The sequence below is a fragment of the Parasteatoda tepidariorum genome, chromosome 3, assembly GCF_982258835.1.
Source record: "Parasteatoda tepidariorum strain Cologne lab strain chromosome 3, Ptep-v5.0, whole genome shotgun sequence".
Lineage (NCBI taxonomy): Eukaryota > Metazoa > Arthropoda > Arachnida > Araneae > Theridiidae > Parasteatoda > Parasteatoda tepidariorum.
The window spans coordinates 58,619,921-58,629,376 of record NC_141757.1 but is presented as its reverse complement, the minus strand read 5'-3'; the positions used below and the strand labels follow the sequence as shown (position 1 = coordinate 58,629,376).

At 28.7% G+C, this 9,456-nt stretch overlaps 1 long non-coding RNA gene across 1 annotated transcript; it reads left to right on the top strand.

Moving 5' to 3' along the window:
- Nucleotides 1-302: 302 nt before the first annotated feature.
- Nucleotides 303-2,259, top strand: LOC139426957 (uncharacterized). Its single transcript, XR_011638097.2, has 2 exons — nucleotides 303-682; nucleotides 2,012-2,259. It is a non-coding gene; the product is annotated as an uncharacterized LOC139426957 (long non-coding RNA).
- The last annotated feature ends 7,197 nt before the right edge of the window (nucleotides 2,260-9,456 follow it).

The following is a 9,456-nucleotide window of genomic DNA, read 5'->3' as shown; positions in this document are numbered from 1 at the left end:
CGAAAATATAATTTATTTTATTTCATTTTTACATCCCATAACACTGTCATTTTGTGAAAAAAGTTGTTTTTTTAATCCTATGTGCAATTAAAACTACATTCAAGCTGTTTAGAAAAAATGGAATCAGAGTGAAATATTTTTTCTATATTTATGAGCAGAGAAAGTTATAGATAACTAATAATTAAGTTATAGACATTGTAGTGTAGTATCTCTCACTTTTTAAGCGTTTTATTTGTAAAATTGTAAAATGAAGATTTAAATGTATGCAATAAGATGGGAAAATGTATTGTTTATCGCAATAAGCGAAAAATTCATTAAAATTTCCTTCTTTTTTACTGGCTTATTTTGTGTTGTTTCCCCTTAATGAAGATGTCTGGTATACCGAACGTCATGTCAAAAGGGGATACATTGAGGATTTGAAAAGTTGTGGTACATGAGTAGTTTTGATTACAATTATTATTTCTCATAAACGAGGATATAATACAAGTAATATAATACAATAAAATACTGATGCAGAGCAAGGAGTCCCAAAATAGTAAGTGCGCCAAAAACATCGATAAAATGAGCCAAAGGGTGAGTTTGGCGAAATTTCCTCTTGCTGTAGGGGTTGCAACCTTATAGGAGTTAGTTGAAGCGTTGCCTAGCAGTTGCAAGGTGAAGAAGGTTTAGATATGACGCCCTGGTGAGTGATCTTAGTTTCACTTAGTTTACATGTTTAGTTTCAGTTATTGTGTTACTTAATATTATGGAATCAAATTGTAATCAAGATAATTTAAATCATTAAAATTTCAAATTAATTTTAATATGTGTAATAGATTTTTAACTCTAATTAACATGATACATACTAAAGTAATATCAATAGTTGTATCAATACTTTATAAAGAATACATAATTTGAGGGTACCCTTAGGGTTAATGCAGTATTTAATTTTTATTTTGTTCGAAACATGGGAATTTGTTTTCGGCTTTTTTCGTACAAATAATGCAAAATCAGCTTTCCTTTAAAAATTAATGATGTTAATTTTATTCAATAGATGCTTCACCACTGTGACTTATACAATTGTTCGTTACGTAATTGGTAACCGTAACATAAAACTGCTCAAATTAAAAATGCTATTTTGTAATCTCCTTCCTAGTTTAATCCTCATGTTGTTTAGCATATTTGATATTTGCCTAAATTGTTTTTACATTGAATTTAATTGTTGCTTTCAATACCAACATACAATTTTTACAATGAAAAATAAAACAAATTTTTAAAGTATTCAGATTGAATTCTTTTGCTTGTCTAAGTTTTCATATTTTCTTTCCTTTACATTTATTCAGAAAATTCAAAACTTCTGACTGAGAGGTAGGTCAACATTGACACTGAACAGTGAATTCTATCTCTTGAGTATGAACTGGAGGAGAAATATTCGATTGCCAGAATCTCCAAGTTTTGCGGAAGCATTTTCAATATGAGGAAGTATTGAAGGAATATCCAAGGAAAACGAAGTACGTGCAAAGAAAGAAATATTCCTGAAAATTCTGCCACACGAAAATAGAAACTGGATTTTTTGGATAAGATTTTATACTCAATGAATCTTTGTAGTGACTCAGCATGTTTCATTTTTCTATTTGCATTCATTGCATTTTGTTCTCTCTGCCGTAAAACTGAGCTTGATTTCGATAGAAATTTCTTCGAATATCTGAGAAAGAAAGAAATTCTAGAAAAAAAACATGTTCAATTTTATCTGAAATCGCATATAACGATACATTCGAAATCTCCAATATCATTATGTTTGGAATTCTACTGGTCGCTATATTTGGGTTGACATATAAAGTTAATATTCAGTAACATAAATATCGTTATATTCGGAAACTATTATATTCCATATCCAAAACTCTAAGTCAAAAGGGAAATTATAGCCCAACTTTTAAGTATTGTTACGTTAACTTAACATTTTAATTTGGTTATTACTTTAATTTGGTGTATATGTTTATTTCATTTACGCTTATTTTTCATATATTTTTAGGCTTTCATACCAGTTTCCAAGACGGTAAGCAGATGTTACCGCCAAGCTCGAACAAATTTGGATTTGCTATCCTTCCCAAACTGCTTCCTATACAAAAATGATCGAGTTTTGGAGGTTAAATATGTTGAAAATGACTGAAAGAGTTTTTTTTTCACGCACTGTTTGTCCTGTAGCACTGAGTTGTTTTTAAAGAACCTTATTATTTCAAAACTGATAATTTTAAACCATTAAAAGGTTTCTTTCTAGCATTTTTTTGTTTCTAATATTTAAAACAATTCCTTTGGTAAGTATGAGGACAATCGATTTTGAGAATTTCAAAGTAGCTTACTTGATTGATCAAGCTTGTGAAAGTATTTTAGACAGAAAAAGTATCAACGATTTGATCCTCAACTTGTTAAAAATATCAAATCAAAAACTTAATAAAATTTATATCTTTGATATTTAGACACAATACTGTATCTGATAGATATTTTAAATCATCAGCAAACCAAGTCCATACTTGATAATTTGAAATAAAAAATACGTTTCGAACTTTTAAATCAGTACGAAAATGTATATTCAGAAACCGCTAACAATTACAAAACACACAAACCAATGATTTGTGCGCTGATTAATATATAGAATTTAGTTGTGATAATCACCTATATATACTTATCCATATAGCCACTTCAACTCTGAAAAAGCAGATCTGATAAAGAAAAACAGTATTTTTACGGTTTATACTATGTAACTAGCATATACAAAACTATCTCAAATAATTCGGGATACAAAGATAGGTCTAGTAATAGTTAAGCCATTTTTACTACTGAGTAAAAAATTCTTCGTCTATGATGCTTGCAATCAAATTATTTTTAGTCTTGTGGATTAACTATTCAGCTTCAAAAAACAAAGTTTCTTTTCTATGACGCTAATTGCTAACTTGCATCAAATGCTTCTATTACTACAAAATTTAAAACTTTTAGTGCAAACCATTTACTTTCCTCGCCTCTAAGTTATTCTCAGTCTAAAGTGAAAAGCAACGTAAATGAATCAGAAGTCAATTACAGAAATAGACATACTACTGTTTCGCCTCTCAGTGACTTGACACCAAATGAGATTAAAAAAATAAAGAAATGAACGTGTTTCAAGTACACGTTTATTATTTATTACTACCGTGTATATAAAACTATTATTATTACATTTTTTTCATAATTCTTATCACATGATGTCACATAATTTTACAGTTATTTTCACATGATATCATACATTTTCACAATTATTATCACATGATGTCACATAATTTTATAATTATTATCGCATAATATCACACATTTTCATAATTCTTATCATATGATGTCACATAATTTTACAGCTATTATCACATGATATCACATATTTTCATAATTATTATCACATAATATTTCGTTCTACTTAGTCATTAAAAGTACTATTCATTGCATAAGTAGCAATCATTCACTTAAAAAATATACAAATAAGAAATAACAGTCGGCATGTTTTAAGCAATTCATAAAATAAGCACCCATTTTCAAGATTTGCCAGTAGTGAATATGAAGAAACAAAAAAGATTTAAAATAAAAAACAATTGAGAATACATTTTCCCTGGTTTGCCTTTCGGCTTCCATGGATTTTTTTTCGTTCTGATTTTCATCTTTTTTTCTCTCTCTCGACTTCTGTGTTTGTTTCTAGTTTTGTTTCTCCCTTTAATTTTTCCATTTTTCTTTCAAAACTGTATGTTTTTTTTTATTCAAATCATTTTTGTTTCTTTACATTCACTACTGACAAGTCTTGAAAATGGGGGCCTATTTTTAAATTGCATGAAATATGTCGACTGTTATTTCATATCTGTATATTTTTGGAGAGAATGAAAATTCGTTTTCAATCGGATAATAAGTAACACTTCTTAAATAAGTAACAATAATCTGCAGAAATGTCGAAAACAATGATAAACAATGTCAATATTTACCCTTCTTTAAGTCTTGAAGAATGAAAATATCATCTTCTTATAATAAAATTAATGTTTTTTTTTCTCTTCGGATTTTTAAAAACATTATTCTTAAGATCATAGATACCTTTAAACATCGACGGCATCACCTCATATTCAATTAATCCTTATTAAATCTTCCAAACAGCTCGAAAGATTTGGCGAAGCAAGGGAAAAGACAAGTTTTTCTTTAGAAAGGATTTCCACACTATTTCTTACTTTCCGGGGTCAACTTAATGCAATTTGTGTGGGTTAATGCAATTATAGAAGAAATGGGAACTCGCCAAATATATAAAGATTTTGGGAGAAACATTAGTTAAGATTGATTACTTCTTGCTAGTTTGGTTTCTACTTGAATTTTTCCGTACTTCTCGAATTCAATGTGACATAATTAGAAAATATATTTTAAAATAATTTTTTAAAAAAAATTTATGTTTGTAATAACCATTTACTTTTTTTCATGTTAGAAAGAATTCGAATCAGAAAGAGTTAAGTATTAACTATAATGGATACTTACTATAATTAATAAATAGAGATGATTTTGTTATGATTCAAATGCAGTAAGTAAATATTTTATTCAACCAAAACACCATCAACGAAAGACTTCACGAATTCAGTAAATTATGGTTTATTTGTTTCGGGAAAAAAGTTTACAAGGTGTTACCCTAAATGCATATTTATTAAATCTATTTCAAAAATGAAACTATAAAAATTGTGCACATTGATAGTTGCAAGTACGAAGTAAGGAAAAAACAGGTGCGTTGTTAAAATCTGCTGATTCACTATTAAAAAATGCTGCATTGGTATAATAATTAATGTTAATTAATAATAATTATCATAATAAATAATTACTGCATTCCAGAAGTTTTCCGTTTCTTATGACAATTCAACTAGTTTTTATGTTTTCAATATTTTCTACCTCATTGATGATACAACGGGATTTGATACTGTATTTTTTTTCTTTCCTGCCTACTCCTGGTAAGTACATAATTCATTAATTTTTGAGGGAAATTCGAAAAAACGATATTGAATTAGGAAAACTGTGAAATAGAGCACTGTGTGTTAAAAAAAGAAAGGATATTTTAAATAAAAATTGCTCCAGTCGGGGAATTCTAGCTCGTTACGAGGCAGTCTTATTGGTGTAAAATCCTAACAGTAAATATGCTAAGTAATTCGGGCAGACAATTAATTAATCAGAGATAAAAGAACATTATCCCCTAATTAAACAAATTTTTTCGACGATTTCGGTTTCCAGACGCTCAAAATACGAAACGTAGCGTCAAGAAACAATTATAAATATTCAGCACTGTAACCTAATAATGTTGAACCCAACTCAGAAGCAAAGTGAACTCTTGGATCAAACAATGCGACAATGCCTTCGTGAAGGACTTTTCCATGGAACTAACACTCGGGTGTGTTACATGGATAGGAAAACCATGAAAACCTAACATTGATAGCCAAGGGATTTATAATCCAAGATACGTCTCACACTGAGGATATTTTACATCATCACTATGGTAGGTGCATCATACATCCATTCATTCATCTACAGATCGTAATTTTGACCTGAACCAGAGAATGATCATTCTCCTATTCAGTATCCCTTAAAGTAAGATTTGTCATGGGATCATGGAAGACTTTGTGACTCAACAGATTTAATGTGCACTAGTCACCATTTATTACACGGGGAGTCTTCGACCAGTGTGTATCAAACTCACGACCTCTTGGACATGGCCCACGGCCCTTCAAAACAGGCTATCCCGGCATGCACTGATTTGTAAATTGTTCTTGTCAAGACAACGAAAGTAAGCTTGGATCCTTTAATCTTTATTTCTCTTTCTTGAGCATATGAACACTTTAAGCAAGCGGCAAACGTTTCAACTAAACCTCATTCATCCAAAGATAAGTCTGTCAAAAACAATGCATATTTTTATATTAATTTATAATATTTTTGTTATTTAATCTGCTAATAGTTGAGAAAGTTTTAATTATAAGGTATACAACTTTTTAATCATTTCAATCAAGGTAATTTTAAACGAAAAAAAATTACCAAATTATTCTTGAGAGTTTAAAACCATCGTGTGTTTGAGATGACAAAATACAAAAAATTTAAAATTATACATATTTTCAACCGCTGGTCTGTCCTATTGAGACCTGTCCAAATTGCGGTTAACCACATATTTTGATGGTTAATGCTTGAAATATGTGGCAGAAATTTATGTTTTTTCTCAAAAATACGTTTTTGTGTCTGATTTCATAACTTTAATTGCCGTCTGTACAATCTAATTAGCAACTTTCAGGTTTTACCCTCGATCCATTAAAATTAAATCTTGAGGAATTAAAATCTGACTATTAAATCAAAAGTTACTGATTTTTTTTTCTTTTTTGTAATTTTGCTCAGTGTATATTTCAAATTCTTATGATAAAAAGGCTGTTGTTCTTTAATCCAATGTAAGCAATAAAAAATTTATAAATTAAGAATAATGTCGTTTAATAGTAATTTTGCATAACAAAAACCCAATTCTCTTTTTACGACGTTGTAAATTTATACGAGGTTCCTCTATTGAACTAAACTATGGTACTTTAAATTGGTCTTTATTTTACGATATTAAAACAATCAAACTCCTGAGAATCAAATAAAATAAAGTAAGATAATAAAACTGTTTGCCCATTTATCTGTTGTATTCTTAAGACCCCGAAACCCTTTTATTTTTCACGGAAAAGTGCAAAACGTTATTTTAAACAAATAAACTTATAATTTTTTACAACAGTTTCATTATTGCAATTCATTAAATGCAATTATAGATTTAAAAAAAAAAACAGCTAACCTATTACCTGATTAAAAAAATTTCGCTTCAAAAAGCATTCATTCAAACAACATTAGCTTCAAAAATACATAAATAGGAAATAACAGTCAATATGTTTCAGTCGCTCAAAAACAGGCGCCCATTTTGAAGGTGTTCTAGACGTGAATGAGAAGAAACAAAAGTGATTTGAAATATAAAACAAAAAGTAGCCAACGAGAAATTAAGAAAATAAGGGTGAGAAAAAAAACTATGAAAACCGCAGCTGTCAAAAGAAGAAAAAATTAAAAGCAAAAAAAGAAAAACCACAGTAGCTGTGAGGGACAAATCAAGGTAAAATGCATTTCCCCTCGCCATGGAGAGGTGGTGGAGGACTAATGGCGTTAAAAAAGGAATCAGTATTCATATGAAGAAAACAAAGTTTCGGGGCATCAAAATGTGCTGAATTAACTGGAGTGGGTATAATTTTGGTATCGTTGAAATTGAATTTATGGCCAAGATTTCAACAATGTGCGGCAATTGATGATATCTCGTATTCTTGATAACGGACATTTATCGTGTTCCTTAAATCAAAATTTCAAAGTGCGTAATATCTTACAAAATACAAAAAAAAAATCATGTTTTATTTATAATTGCAATCTATAATAGAATTCAGAAATGGTTCATATTATAAAGATCATATTATTAAGCTGTTAGCATTTTATTACAGTTAAAAAAAATTTAAAACACTCAACAAAGGTCTAACAACGATAATGATTTATGGAAATTGTTTGAGCGTTTCAAGCGTAGTGGAAATTATACTTTGAAATTTTATCAAATATATCTGTTTGAATATTTAGAAATTGGTAAAGCTACATTAAGCTCTGTTTAAACTGCATGAAACCATAAGAGAATACATCCGCATCTATTTAAATATATATTATAATTTGTATTCTTAAACCTGCCATTAAGTTACTGATTTTGTTTTTTTAAAGAACATATACCATGAAGCAAAAATCAACCCACATGTTGAGTAAAATATTCTTATGCATTATTCTATTATTCAAGCTCGTGGATATTTCTCAAAAGCAGTAGAATGTCATTTTTTATCCATTAGCATAATGCATGTAAAGAAAACATATCGGCGGATGACTCATAAAAATAGTTTTCTTTGTGCGGCAAAAGTTAGAAATAAAATCACATTTTATTTGTATTTCACTTATATATTTGAAATTATCTTTATCTTTCAAATTTATCCTAAAATTTACCCTTTTTTATGCTTGCCAACTTTTAAATTTTTAAATGTTGTAGAAATACTGTGTTCTTAACGAGAAAATACAAAGCTCTTTCTGTATCAAGGATATATATATATATATATATATATATATATATATATAGACTTATCTTTGGATGAATGAGGTTTAGTTCAAACGTTTGCCACTTGATTAAAGTGTTCATATACTCAAGAAAGGGAAATAAAGATTAAAGGATCCAAGCTTACTTTCGTTGTCTTGACAAGAACAATTTACAAATCAGTGCATGCCGGGATAGCCTGTTTTGAAGGGCCGTGGGCCATGTCCAAGAGGTCGTGAGTTTGATACACACTGGTCGAAGACTCCCCGTGTAATAAATGGTGACTAGTGCACATTAAATCTGTTGAGTCAGAAAGTCCTCCATGTTCCCATGACAAATCTTACTTTAAGGGGTACTTAATAGGAGAATGATCGTTCTCTGGTTCAGGTCAAAATTACGATCTGTAGACGAATGAATGGATGTATGATGCACCTAACATAGTGATGATGTAAAATATCCTCAGTGTGAGACGTATCTTGGATTATAATTGCCTTGGCTATCAATGTGAGGTTTTCATGGTTTTCCTTTCCATGTAACACACCTGAGTGTTAGTTCCATGGAAAAGTCTTTCACGAAGGCATTGTCGCATTATTTGATCCAAGAATTTCATTATCTTTTAAATTTATCCTAAAATTTATCCTTTTTTTATGCTTGCCAACTTTTAAATTTTTAAATGTTGTAGAAATACTGTGTTCTTGACTAGAAAATACAAAGCTCTTTCTGTATTAGGGATATATATATATATATATATATATATATATATATATATATATATATATATATATATATATATATATATATATATATATATATATATATATATATATATATATATATATATATATATATATATATATATATATATATATATATATATATATATATATATATCACCAAAAAAATCGGATATTTAAATTTAAATTTGAGAAAAAGTTGTTATCGAAACAATATATTGATAGAAAAAATGTTGTACACAAATTTATAAGTAACTAATTATGAAATGAATCGGAATTTTTTTTTTAATCAGTTACCTTTCGTTAACTTAAAATTAAAGACAGATTAGCATAATTCATATTGATGATACCTTATGATTCCGTATTCATGATACCTCATCATGGAATGAATGTAACTTTTTTTTTACTGAATTACTTTGATCAATTACTTTTTTTTAATAAACTACTTTTCTCGATTGCTTTTTTACTCAATTACATTTCTTTACTCCAATTTTTTTTTATTTATTTATTTGAGAAAAGGAATAAAAGCGAGATCAAAAGAATCACTTGAAAAGTTACTAAATTAGTTATCAAGAACAGGATGAAGAATCAGTT